Below are 13,752 nucleotides of genomic sequence, written 5' to 3'. Positions count from 1 at the left end.
TCTCTGTAGAGCCTACACCTCCCTATCTCCAAGTCTATAATCCACCAAAATGTTTGCTGGAGTAATTCCAATTCTACTCTTTTAATCATTCCTAAACATCACCAATCCCAAGTCCCTAAGCAATAGAATTCACTTCCTAAACTTCTCTATCTTTTGCTTATTCAAAATCGTTTCTTAATTTGCTATCTGTGATGTGTAGTCCTCAGAATGTAGGAAGTTCTTCAATGGATCAGCATCAGTTTTTTTGTTAGATAATACTCTAATGAATCACCTTTGAACTATTCTTTTAGGTTGAAGGAGCTGTAAGAACAAAAGTAGCTGTTGTCCAAAAACTCCTGCCGTTTCCAGAGACTCTGTGAACTCTGGAATAATTACAAGTTCCTTCTTTGTAAAGGTGGTACAAATCGTTCGGCCTCCAGGGTAGCAGATCTTTTCTAAACCTGAACTGGAAGTTTGATCATTAACATTCAGTACATCTCCTTTTGGACTGGGGCATCTTCAGCCAAGGAGTTACAAATCTCCCTGTGGGTAAGATGGGGAGAGGTCTGTCAGGTTGGATGAGTAAGGCATGGTACGCCTTTTTTTATAGGACATTAAAGAAGCAGGTGGGGTTTACATGAAACAGCAACTTAGTACTTGCCCATGTTACTAAATGTACGCCTTAATTTTTCTTAGTGCAATTTGAATGGAAAATACTGGAATTTGTAATCAGGTCTTTATTTTAAACAGATGCTTATATATTAAATTCTTACAAGCAGATCAGAAGACTTTGCAGACTTGATTAGTTCAAGTAATCAGGATCATAAGAATTTAATGCAGGGCCTTTGACCTGAAACATCACTCTATTTCTCTCTCAGCAGCTGCTGCCTGACTTGCTGAGTATCTCTAATGTTTTCTGTTCTTATTTCACAAGATCTATGGTTTGCTTATCCAGTATAATGACTAACTTGGCTGCCTCATACAGAAGGTTAAAGATTGAGGATTCAATGTGCCATTACCTAAATGCAGTGTTGTGTTTTCCATGACTCTTGCATGGAATCCCAGAAAGCATCATGTGTGTGCGCACGCACACACATATCCATAGACATATGCTAGCACATGTACATATAAACTCACGCACAAACAGGCAGACACACAAACATCCACATACAGACACAAAAAACACCCCGTTTCCTCCCACAGTCCCAAGACGTACCGGTTGGTAGGTTAATTGGTCATTGCAAATTGCCCTGTGATTAAACTAGGGTTAAGTCAGGGGACTGCTGGGCGGTGCGATGCAGAGGGTCAAAACGGCCTATTCCATGCTGGATATCAATAAATTTAAAAAAAACAAACACAAACATTCCTTCAGGGAGGGAGGGGGGAGAGATATTAGATTTAAAATCTGATTACAAATTCTATTCTTTTTCATTCAAATTGTTCTAAGAAAAATTAAGAGATACATTTAGTAACATGGGCAAGTATTAATTTGCTACTTCATGTAAGCCCCACCCATTTCTTATTTGTATAGATAATTATAATTTTCTGCTTTGTAATTTTTAAATTTTAAAAGAGTTCTCTTGAACTTTTTCTTCCACGCAAGATCTTGCAGACAAAGGCATGGGACACTTTGAACTTTGGAAACTAGCTTACCGAAAGGGGGGTATTTTCCTTACTACCTACTCATCTTAAGTAAAATAAAACATACATTTTCAACATTGCAGGGGGTAAAAATAACACGTCTCTTTTTTTGCCATCACCTATGCCTGAGTAAATTTTCACTTGGCTGCTTGTAGCTCCCATAGCATGCTGGGACCTGTCACCATTGCAGCTCTGTTGCCGAGGCTTGCGAGGATGGTGTGAGTTTGATATTTTCTTTTGACTGGTGGGCAATCTTTTTCGCCAGATGGAGCAGATCAGAAGGTGGAAATTAGGTGTCCGTGCATTTATCCCACACAGCAAAGATTTTTACACTGAATATGAGGGCCTTATTTCCTGGGGGAGACTGCAGCAAAAATGTTCAATAGCAATTATTCCTGATATATTAAAAACACAATGGACCTTACAGGTTTATTAAGCAGAAATGCCCTAGCAGTAATTTAGTAATTTTAAATGTAGTCAGTAGATTGTTAGATCACGCTTGAGGATGATAATACGTTAATATTATTTATAAGCTTCATTGATTTTTCTCCTGCTTTTTTTGGTCTCATAATGAAAGAACGGCTGCCAAATTTGCCAATTTCATACAGTATTGGCTTAGAAAAATTCTGCTTCACATTACAAAGCTGCACATTCATTTTTTAAAATGACACGAACACTGAAACTAATTTTCCTGGGTTAAGTACTCGGGGTGAAGGAACTGCAGCTCCCTTTCATCCATCTGTTGTGGTATTCTTTGTGTTTAACCCGGAGCACTCTGTGATGTATGGCTGAATCACAGAAAGAGGCCGCGCTGTTTAACCCTCCCTTTGTAGACGCACTTAATGAATGCCACAGAACCCCCAAACAAGTGATGATACATCAATCCTCCCAATGTTAGCTGCTCCTACATATATGTATAAAATATATATTTCTTTTTGAATGCCTTTATAAACAGCAAGTACTACGTTGCATATTTTTATTCTGCCTGGCAGAATTTATGAGGCATTTAATCCTCATAGAGACATTGAAAACGCACCTTAAAACCCTTTGTTATTTAACTAGAAAATGCCCTCCTTGAAAGCCAGTGAGGAGTGTTTCAAGGCATGTTTTCCTGTTGTTGCGATAAACCAGGACTTTCACTGTACCAAGTGCAATTTATTAAGACCTTAGGTACCAGAATGAAAAATTCCAAACACCAGTACCTGAAAGTGCCTTCAATTTTATAGATATTTCTCACAGTGAAGGACAAATCGACTTAAACTGTGAAAGGGATTACTGCCAAACCTAAGCCTTCTGTGTTTTTTTTTACAGTGGCATTGGAGAAGCCCTTTGTAAATCTGGTCTTGTTCATTGTTGCAAGTAAATAAAAGAAACAGTCCTAATAATGGTCCCAGAGGTGACTTTGGTGTGGCACAAGTTTCTGTTTGCCTTGCTTTTGAACCATGTGCCTCAGTGTCCATACTTCTGCCCCTTTGCACTCTGTTCCACTGTGGTTTTAAAAACCACGTTGTCTTTTGCACACAGGCTTCTTGTGACTAAAAAGTCCTGACAGGATTGGGAAAGACAAATGGCACCTGCACGGTTGAAAATTGAACCATCCTCCCGCTCATCTGCAGAGCGATTTGCTCTGAATTCATCATGCAGCAATGGCAGCGCGCTCAGCAATATCACCCCGATGAGAGATGATTCCGCTAACACCCAGCATATGTGCCGTGTAGCAGTGTTCACAAGGGTAAGCATAAATCATTATTGGCGAGCATCTCAGCTTGTGAGTCAGGCTGACGGGTTATGTGGCTCAGCGCGCAGCCCAACCATAAATCATAATTCTCTTACAATAGATCCCTCTGAACCGCCATCAGGAAAACTGTGTTGGTTTTATCGATTTCTGACACAAACTCAGCGTTGCTCTGAATCATTATGAAATGAACTGATTAGGAATTCATAGAATACTAAATAAACTTTATGAGGCCGTTGTAAGTTTGATGCATGGGGAGCAGAAAATGAAAACTAATGATATAAAAATTACGGAGCATGCTGAGTATTATTACACTGCTATTGATTTGTTTTAACTGTACATCAAAGAAGAAGCACCGTTTATACAGCAGCTGCCAAGCCACTGCTTCATTTGGCTTTTTATGCTGGCCATAGCATTTTTTCCCTTCTCTTTGTCACCTAAGGAAAGGTTACAGGCATAACTGAATTGCTTGCTGTCTGTCCCAGACTTCCTTGCACCTGCTCAGTTATTTATTCCAAAGTTTTTGATTGACCTTTGACCTCATGCCTTGATGTCACTTCTCAACGAGGGAAGGACTTGAATAGAGTACTTTGCCTCTGGCTGTGGATGCAGCTACACACACACACACACACACACACACACACACACACACACACACACACACACACACACACACACACACACACACACACACACACACACACACACACACAGTACTAAGAAACATAGAGCTAGCAAACTGTAGCAATTCATAAACACAAGAGATTCTACAGATGCTGGAAATCCAAAGCAACACACATAAAATGCTGGAGGAACTCAGCAGGTCAGGCAGTCTCTATGGAGAGGAAGAGCTAATAAAGAGCTGATATTTCTGATTTTTTTTCCTCCCCTTCCTTTCCAATCCTGATGAAGGGTCTTGGACAGAAATGTTGGCTCTTTCTATTCCTCCTTGCTGAGTGTGTGTTAAAAAGCAACCACACTTGGACTATTCTTTAGTTCTTTCCACCACTTTAACAAGGTAGAGCAGCCTCTTTTTTCCAGTTTTCCAACATTCTTGTGAGTGTTTCACCAAAAAAAATAATATTCTCAGTTTTTACTGCACTAATTTACCCTTATACATTTATGAAATACAATGTTGGAAAATGCATGGTCATCCACTTTGGTAGTAGAAATAAATATGCAGACTATTTTCTAAATGGGGAGAAAATCCAAAAATCTGAGGTGCAAAGGGACTTTGGAGTCCTTGTGCAGAACACCCTAAGGTTAACTTGCAGGTTGAGTCGGTGGTGAGGAAGGCAAATGCAATGTTAGCATTCATTTCAAGAGGCCTAGAATACAAGAGCAGGGATGTGATGCTGAGGCTTTATAAGGCACTGGTGAGGCCTCACCTTGAGTATTGTGAATAGTTTTGGACTTGTCATTCAAGAAAAGATGTGCTGACATTGGAGAAGATTCAGAGGAGGCTCACAAGGATGATTCTGGGAATGAAAGGGTTATCATACGAGGAACATTTGATGGCTTTGGATCTGTACTCGCTGGAATTTAGAAGGATGCGGGGGGGGGAGGCGGTATCTCATTGAAACATTTTGAATGTTAAAAGACCTAGACAAAGTAGATGTGGAAAGGATGTTTCCCATGCTGGTGGAGTCCAGAGCAAGAAGGTAAAGCCTCAGGATGAAGGGCAACCATTTAAAACAATGGAAAAACTTTTTCAGCCAGAGGGTGGTGAATTTGTGGAATCTTTTTTACCACAGGCAGCTGTAGAGGCCAGGTCATTGGGGGTATTTAAGGCAGAGATTGACAGGTTCTTGATTGAACATGACATCAAAGGTTACGGGGAGAAGGGTGGGGAGAGGGGCTGAGGAGGGGAGAAAAGGATCAGCCATGATTGAATGGCAAAGCAAACTCAATAGGTCTAATGGCCTAATTCTACTTCTATGTGTTATTAACAAATTGATCTATAGAGAGAGTTTAAAATTAGATCATGAATTTCTTTGGACTGTTGACCTGATTTTTCTCAAATTTGCATTGGTGCAAATGATAGCATTCACCTCCCAGCTCATTATTTCATGAGACATGGAAGCAGGAGTAGGTGAACGATCCCGTAAGACTGCTCCACCTTTCAATACAATCACAGCTGATTTGATAGTTGGCCTAAATTGCATTTCTCTACCAGTTCAACACCACACTGGATTCCTCTGCAGGTTTACAGCGTTACCGGAAAGTGAGGTAACCTAAACAGCATTTCAAAGTGTTGGCAATCCCATGGTGAATCAAATGAATTCCTTCAGATTCCTGGGCGTCATTATCTCACATGTGTGAGAACCATATCTCCTTCATTAACAAAAAGGCTCGGCAGAAAATGGACTTCTGGGATAGTTGGTAACATTCCATTTTCCCCAGAACTTACTGGTGCAATTCTACATTGGCATCATAGAGAGCATTCTTACATCACCATTACTGGCTGGTTTGTATCTGCTTACAATCTACGAAAACTATAGCAAACTGTCGGGTTAGCTGAAAAGGTCACTGGTTGCAGTCTACGATCACTGCAGGACTTGTATGCGCCAGGACAAAGAAGCAGGGAGGAAAAGTCATTGCGGCCACTACTCATTCTATATATCCCTTTTCCAAAAGTTCCCTTTGGGAATCACCATAGGGTTATTAAAACAAAAACTTCATGCTGTCTTCAAAGTTACTTCCCCCAGGCAATTAATCTGATCAACCATTCTAGTTAGCCAACCCCCATCCCTCTCTATCTATTACTTCAGTCATTGTGCTGCTCTGTAAACACTTTAAACCACTTTCTATAATGTTTACATTATAGATACATGCTGGTATTTATGTATTCACGCATATTATATTCCATATCCATATTTCAACCTCCAACTTATATAATTAATTTATATAATTCTTTATTCTTTATAATGGTTTGCCAACACACCTCAGGAAATTCCTAATACACATAAGTGTATATAGTTATGTTTTCTAACCTCAACATATTAAAATAATTCAAAGAAAGACACAGAGTCTAAAACTTTGTCCTTACTTTAAGCGAGGCACGCAGGAACCATGTGGTAGCTTGGTGATGTATGCAAGTCACATATTTTTACATATAACCCATAACTAATTATTTAAATGAATAAGGATACTTAATCAAACTATATATATATATATTTAAAATATACACACACATACAAGATTACTCAAATATTAAATACTGAACATATATAGTAAATAAAGTTAATCTTACATCCTGGGTCATAAGATTGATAATCCCACTACCTTCATTGATGCAATGAGAACAGGCCCTTTTAGACGTTCGGAAATACAAGGTTGGGCAATAGGAACTACCCAATCCCCGCCTCAAATATATGCTACGGTAACAATATACGTGTTGATCAGAGCTCTGGAATTTGGTACTACATTGTGCCTTTAGCACATATAATGGAGGAGGAGTATCTATCTCTATGTTTAACCTTAGTTCCTGGTTCTAACCAAAACAAAATTTTGTGCCTGGAGATATTTTGGATGGCGTCCTCAGAAGAACATTTTTCTACACTATTTACTAACTTAAGGCAAAAAGATTAAGGTGGTGTGATTTAGTTGTCATTAGTAATATATATTGGACAGTGCAACCTTTGCTCCAGTTCAATGGCCCTTTACCAGTTTGAGTAATGACCTTGCCATACCTTTTAGCACATCAATGTGATTTCCATCAGAAAATATACACAGGCGTAATTCATAACTGAATTAATATCAGAACAGCACAGAAAAAAAACACAGATGATGACTTTGTGATTTATAATTTAGTAACTAGTGCACTCTATAATATCATGATGCAGGATAACAATCCACAGACTTGGAAAAACAAAGAATTGTTATAGATGAGGAAGATCAAACTTGTTATCTGCAGGTTTCGTACTGATGTTCCTTTGTATATTTATCATAACATACAAAGAATGATAAGCAGCAAAGTGAAGATTTGAATCATTCCATGTGGATGCTTTTATCCTTCATTTGCCACTTCTGTTTCTCTTGCCTTTCAGAATGTGACTTTATTGATGTTGAGGCATTTCAGCCATCTTGGCGGTGATGAAAGATGGTATTGGGGTACACCTTGACTTGGGGGAGGTCCCACCACAGCATCCATTGCCAAAACTGTCATATGATGTGCTGCCACTGTATTTTTTCCTTTTGAACTTAACACTCTAGTTTTAAGCTTTTCCCTTTTCTCTTATTTACCTTACATAGCTTTCTGTTCAAAAAAATCTGTACCAGCGATTTACTTTTGGCTGATTCTTTATCCATGTTACTATAGGCAGTTAAGAGAAATGACCCCGATATTGAAGCAGCCATAGTGGAGACCTGCCATTATTGGCTCAGGTATAGAATATAAAAAGTCAAACTTGAACTACAGGCTGTAGCTACCGTACTGTCCACATTTCAGGTTACAATAGCATTCAAAGAATGTGATGACACTTGAGAAAATTCTGAAATGATTCACAAAGACGTTGCCAGAGTAGGAAAAATTTAGTCATGTGGACAGATTGTCCAGGCCAAAATTGTTTTCTTTGGGACAATAGGGACAGAAGGGAGATTTAATCAGGGGTGAGGGGGCTCAAAGGATGTTCATGAAAATGATTCCAGGATTGAACAGCTTGTCATATGGAGAACGTTGACTCTAGGCCTGTATGCACTGGAATTCAGAAGAATGAGGGGTGTCCTAATGGAAACCTATCGAATCGTGAAAGGCTTCAATAGAGTGGATGTGGAGAAGATGTTTCCTATGGTGGGGGGAGTCTAGGACAAGAGGACACAGACTCAGAATGGAGGGGTGGCCTTTTAGAATGGAGATGAGAAGGAAATTCTTTAGCCAGAGAGTGGTGAGTCTGTGGAATTTCTTGCTGCAGGCAGCTGTGGAGTCCAAGCCTTTACATATATTTAAGGCAGAGGATTTTAGATACTTGATTAGTCAGAGCATGAAGGGATATGGGCGAAGGCAGGAGATTGGGGCTGAGAGAGAAAGTAGATTAGCTATGATGAAATGGTGGAGCAGACTCAATGGGCCAATTGGCCTATTTTGCTCCTATATCTTATGTTTTTATGGTGTATAGAATTATAATGGTATGATTAGGAAGAGCTGATTTTCCATACCAGAATGATCAATAATTAGGAAATAATTGATTTAACTTTTATAGCCTTCAGGGAAGTCAGTCAAACTTGGATGGCCTGAGACAAGAGTGAATAGACAGGTTCCCCCAGAGCTTTTAATTTTCATTTCAGGGCAGGAATTGTTTCTACTTTTCTATAATTCTCCATGTGTGTGTAAGCTACGTGGCTGAAGTATCTGAGAACCTAAAGCCCAACTTAAAAGAAGTTGAAATGTTTTGATTCTTACTGAACCCATGTTGTTGGTGCACTACCTTCACGTGCATGCCTGCTCGGATGTGTCACAGACTCTTTTTCTTTCAAGCATATTCAGGAGGCACAGGAGACTGCAGATGCTGGAATCCGGCGTAATGAGCAATCTGATGGATGAATTTGGTGTGTTGAGCAGGATCTGTGAACGGGAAAGGAATTGTTGACAATTTGGGCCAAAGTCCTGCACCAGGAGAGCAGTGAAAACCACAGGGGGGAAGCACAGTCTCAGATAGTCTTCGAGAGCTCCTTGTGGAGAGAGGAGGAAAACACGCCTTAAAGATTCTTTGAAGTTGAACAGTAAAATGGAGGCTCAAGAATCCACAGATGCTGGAATCTCGAGCAACAAACAACCCACTGGAGGAACTCAATACATCATGTGGCATGTCTGGGGGGGCAAAGAAATTGCCCCACAGGATTCCTTCAGCAGATTGTTTGTTCCTTTCTGACCGGCCTCCGCAGAATTGTTCTTTGTCGTCAGACAGGCAACTAACAGGGCTCATCACTTTTAATGCAGGGCCATTGAAGCTCTGTTTTTTTGCATAAATAACCTAAAATTCATTTTAAACATTTTCATTTTAAATTTGGCCTGGGTAAGGAACGATTTATTACTGATCTCTTATTATCCTTAAGTTGAGTGATTTGTTGGATCACTCAAAAGGCAATGGAGTCACACATCAGCCAGGCCAAGTAAGGATGATGGATATCATTCCCTAAAGGATGTTGTTTGGTGTTTTTTGACAGTCTGGTAGATTCACGGTCATTGTTACTAGAGATTAGTTTATGAGTGTAAATTTAAATTGCAATGCTGCCATGGTTGGATTCCAACTCAATATCTGACAGTATTAGAAATCCACTTGTCATCATTCCCACTAATGACTTTTCCTGTAAGCCAAGGATTAAGAACCTGGCAAGGATGTTTTTAAGGTGATTGCTTTTTTCACCTGCGTGATCTCTTTGAATACAATGAAATCTTCTGTTCAAGTCTGATGACTTTGATTGTCCTATTTGCTCCAACTGCTGGGGATCCACGAAAAATTACTATGAACCTACGTTGAGCTGTTTGGCTGATGGGTGAAGGATATTTTGGGCTCTGAAATTCAAGTCCCTTTATGTTCTTTGGAGATCGTGGACTCCTCTACATGAGGTTAAAGAAAAAATGGAAAACCATCTTCAATGCAAGTATCCTTCAGAAAAGGAAATGGATAAAATTACAATTCATATGGTTTCTTCTTTCAACTACAATTGATTTTCTTATATTGAAGGTAAGAGACACAGTGTTCTGGTAAAGCTCTATTACAGATCATTATATTAGACTCAATCTCAACACATTTAGCAGAAGGCTGATTTAGAAGTCCATCTACCCCTGGAGCTTGGCCTGTCTCCCATTTTCAGAGCATCTCTCCTTCACTCTTCCTATATGATTATGTCCTTTATAAGTTGTCACAATGTCCCCCAAGGGAGATATTGAAATCAAAGCCTACTTACGTCAAATTGTGAATACTTAAGTGTTGTGTGGAGATGTACATGCCTAGAAGTTGATTCAGAGCCCTAAACTATCTTCAGTAAACAATCTCTGTGGGCAGAGAAAATAGCTTATCAGCTGGTTTTGAATTTTTCACACTACTGTCAGTAAATTTAATCGGTCAGTATCTCTGAGATCATCCTTGAAGAGCTTGTTCCTGTGATGATGCACAGATGGATGATTAACATGACTGAAGTTACACTTGGACAGAACAGGTTGATAGTTTTTTATACTTAGTGACTAAACAAGAGAGTCTAATGGGGAAATTTAATACCCAAACTCACCTGGATGTTTACTGTAAACTTTGTTCAAGAAAGTTAAATTTCTGAGGCTGCATATTACAAGATAGCAGATAGATCCCTTAAACCAGTTCCATTTAAATCCGGAGGGACTGTTTGCCTTTTTTTAGGTACATTGGGTCATTGTAACTATGGCCTATGTGTACATGGTCCATTGCTTGGCTGCTGTTAATTGGGAGCTTGGGTTAGGACATGCTATCCACTTTAGAGCAGGTTTCTAAATTATTACAATTAAACCTGGTCTGACATAGAGGTGTCACAGTAGCATAGTGGTCAGCACAACACGTTACAGTACAGGTGACCCAGGTTCAATTCTCGCCGCTGCCAGTAAGGAGTTTATATATTCTCCCCTTCACCGTGTGGGTTTCTTCCGGTGCTCTGGTTTCCTCTCAAAGTCAAAAGATGTACCAGTTGAGAGGTTAATTGGTCATTGCTAATGCCTCCTCAATAATTTCATCTACTTTCTTCAGAACCCTGGGATGTAGTCCATCTGGTCCAGGTAACTTATCTATCTCCAGACCTTTCAGCTTCCCAAGTACCTTCTCCTTAGTATTAGCAATGGCACACACTTCTGCCCTGGCACGCTGGCATTCTGCTAGTGTCTTCCATAGCAAAGGTTGACACAATATACGTTGCTCTGCCATTTCTTTGTCCCCCATTACTACCTCTCCAGCATCATTTTCCAGCGGACCGATATCCATTCTCATCTCTTTTACTCCTTATATATCTGAAAAAAAATTTTGTATTCTCTTTTATGTTTACCTTCATCTTTCATCATTTCTCTCTATATGGTTTCTTTTAGTTACCTTCTGTTGGTTTTCAAAAGCTTCGCAATCTTCTACCTTCTAATTTTTTACTATATTTTATGTCCTCTCTTTTACTTTTATGCTGTCTTTGACTTCAATTGTCAGCTACAGTTGCCTCAAGCACCCTTTTAGAATACTTCTTCACCTTTGGGATGTATCTATCCTACGCCTTCCGTATTCCCCTCAGAAACACTAGCCATTGCTGTTCTGCCATCATTCCAGCTCATGTCCCATTTAATCAACTTTGGGCAGCTCCTCTCTCGTGTCTCTGCAATTTTCTTTACTTCATTGTAATACCTATAGATCCAATTTTAGCAAATATGGCAAGTCAGATTGTCACGTATGACGGTGGCAGCAATGTTAATATGTCAGAGCCGGGATCTTGTATTAATGGTTTGAAAACCTTCATCGTGGCGATCCAAGTGTTGAATGTGCTTTTGCTGAACCAAGTGGAGCATTGCTAAAGAGACTGACTTGCTTTATTGTTAAAGGCTACTTTTATTTTGTTCAACTGTGATATGTGAACAACATTTTGATAATCTGTTCTGAGTTTTAATGAAATGTCCCGAATCATAAATACACAAAATATGCAGTATTCTTGTTCAGCCATGTCATTTCCATGAATTTTCATGGAAATTATTGTTTAATCTATAAAGTTTGAGATTAATTATCAAATACCCTTCCATTAGTATAAATTGAGTTGAAAATATTTGACATGCTTCACAAAAATGCAGTACGCGCAAATGCGTTAGGGCTCATTGTAATTACTGTCGGCATCATTATAGTTTGTTATAGGAGATGTAATACTATTAATATTTAAAACTCTATGTGGTTCTCTATTATGTCTGTTACAAATTTTTAGCCGAAGTCCAATGTGTCATACTTTGCAAACAATGAGGAATATTAGCATGCTAAAGTATTGAAAATACTTCTAAGTATTTTAAGTATCTTATGGTCTTAAAATACTTTTATTATATTTTATTAACATCTAAGATCAGTAGGTGCACTTAATGACAGAGAAATGTATACAATATATATCCTGAAACTCTTTTTCTTCACAAACATCCACAAAAACAGGGGAATGCCCCAAAGAGTGAATGACAGTTAAAACATTAGAACCCCAAAGCAATCTCCCCCAGTTCCCCCCTCCTAGATTAAATGGCTTCTTCTGGTATCCTCGTCCAACTCTTAATAGTTCGATCAAAGATCAAAAATAAAGGTAGAGTACTATTGATCTGAACATATTAATAAGAGTTTCTGAATAATGGATATTTGTGAACAACAATAGAACTATAATCTGATCAATAAATTCAGATTATGATGAATAGTCCAAGGTTCATTCTTGATCATTCCACTGAGCGATACTGGCTTCCATTTAAAATTTTTTATTCTTATCTCCATTTATCCCATGCTTGAACTGTCCCAAACTTTGTAATCTCCTCTGACTCCTCAGTCCACTAAGAAATCTCTTCTTCAAATCTGACTTCCTAGGCAACCTCAATTTTAATCAGTCAGCTTTTTATCAGCTTCCAAAGCTCCAAACTTTGCATTTCACTCCCTAAAACTCTACCTCTTTCTCTCTATCTTTCTCTCTCTTTCTCACTGCCTACCTCATTCTGTTTCTCACTATCTCTCGTCCCTCTCTCCCTCCAGTTAACAGTTCAGGACAAAGGAACTTAACTGTCTTCAGAGTAAGGTGTACCTGGAGGTTTGATTCATGGGAGCCAAATGGTCTTGCTCATCAGTTTAACGAAGACAGAATATAGAATAGTATAGCACACGAACAGGCTCTTTGGCCCACAATGTCTGTGCCAAACATGATGCCAATTTAAGGTCAATCTCTTCTGTCTGCATGTCATCCATTTCCTGCATATTCATGTGCCTATTTAAGAACTTCTTAACCATAAACACCACTATTGTATCTGTTTCCTGACGGCCTTTTCCAGGTCTCTATTATTCTCCGTGTCAAAAAACACATCTCCTTTAAACTATCACCTTCTAACCTTAACTATATGTCCTGTAGTATTTGACATTTCTACTCTTGGGGGAAAAACATTCTGACTGTCTACCATATTAATGTCACTCATTTTATAAACTTCTATGAGGACACCCCGTTGCCTCCACCACTCTAGAGGAAAAAGCCCAAGTTTGTCCAGTCTCTCTCCTTACAGCTACACCTTCAAACCAAGTGGCATCCTGACAAACCAATTGTGTATCCTTTTTAAAGCCTCCACATTGTTCCTGTAATGGGCGACATGCACTGAAATGCACAGAATATTCCAAGTGCGACCCAACCAAGGCTTTATTTAGCTTCAACATGACTTCTTGACTCTTATACTCAATGAC

General features: G+C 39.1%; 1 long non-coding RNA gene across 2 annotated transcripts in view; it reads left to right on the top strand.

The window, feature by feature from the left end:
• Window positions 1-1,792: 1,792 nt before the first annotated feature.
• The window catches only part of LOC140731405 (uncharacterized), a 274,286-nt gene continuing 262,326 nt past the window's right edge, over window positions 1,793-13,752 (top strand). For both annotated transcript variants that reach the window (XR_012099804.1, XR_012099805.1), the window contains exons 1-2: window positions 1,793-1,838; window positions 3,145-3,352. This is a non-coding gene — a long non-coding RNA (uncharacterized lncRNA). The remainder of the gene's footprint in view (window positions 1,839-3,144; window positions 3,353-13,752) is intronic.

Source organism: Hemitrygon akajei, chromosome 8 (assembly GCF_048418815.1).
Source record: "Hemitrygon akajei chromosome 8, sHemAka1.3, whole genome shotgun sequence".
In the NCBI taxonomy this organism is placed as follows: Eukaryota; Metazoa; Chordata; class Chondrichthyes; order Myliobatiformes; family Dasyatidae; genus Hemitrygon; species Hemitrygon akajei.
Note: the sequence above shows the minus strand (reverse complement) of the source record. Positions and strands in the feature narration are given on the sequence as shown.